Genomic DNA, 650 nt, shown 5'->3' on the forward strand with positions numbered 1-650 from the left:
GCAGCGATGACTCCCCTCAGCCTCCTCTGCTCCAGGCTGAACCCCCCCAGCTCCCCCAGCCGCTCCCCAGCAGCCTGGGGCTCCGGACCCCTCCCCAGCTCCGCTCTGCATGTGTTGCGGTGCGTATGCAGCACACGGATGATAAGAATCGCTGAGAATTTTTGTACAGCGGTACTTTGGTCGGGGGATAGGAAAGGCAGTGTTACGTTTCCGGTACGTAAGTCTCCTGTCCACTCTGCCAAAATGAGCTCGGGCTGGCTGGCCTGCGCCGAGTGCTCAGCACACGCAGCTGCCCTGGGAGCCAGCGCCGCTCGGGGCTGAATGGTGCCCATAGGGTAAGCCACAGCGCTGCACCCATCAGGGGGTTCCGAAACGGAGGGAAGTGTTTGTGAGTGGGAATCCTTTAGAAAAAGGTGAAATCTCCTTAATCGAAGTAAACAAAATGGTAATCTCTCGGGGAAGCTGGGATCTGCTGCGGTGTGAGGATGCCGTTTGGCTTCAGCCAGGCTTAAAAGCCAGTCCCAGCTCCCCAGCCACAGGCCCGTTCGTTTTGATGTCAGGATGCTTCCTTGTAGCTGCTCTCTTGCCTGCGGGGGCCCAAACACGGCAGGAACGGACCGGAGCGCAGGACCTGGCAGTCTGCTGACCCC

General features: G+C 59.7%; 1 protein-coding gene across 1 annotated transcript in view; it reads left to right on the forward strand.

Moving 5' to 3' along the window:
- Nucleotides 1-650, forward strand: part of TPM4 (tropomyosin 4) — a 9,372-nt gene that overhangs the window by 2,951 nt on the left and 5,771 nt on the right. The window lies entirely within an intron of this gene.

Source organism: Egretta garzetta, unplaced genomic scaffold (genome assembly GCF_000687185.1).
Source record: "Egretta garzetta isolate BGI_Z169 unplaced genomic scaffold, ASM68718v1 scaffold4, whole genome shotgun sequence".
Classification (NCBI taxonomy): Eukaryota; Metazoa; Chordata; class Aves; order Pelecaniformes; family Ardeidae; genus Egretta; species Egretta garzetta.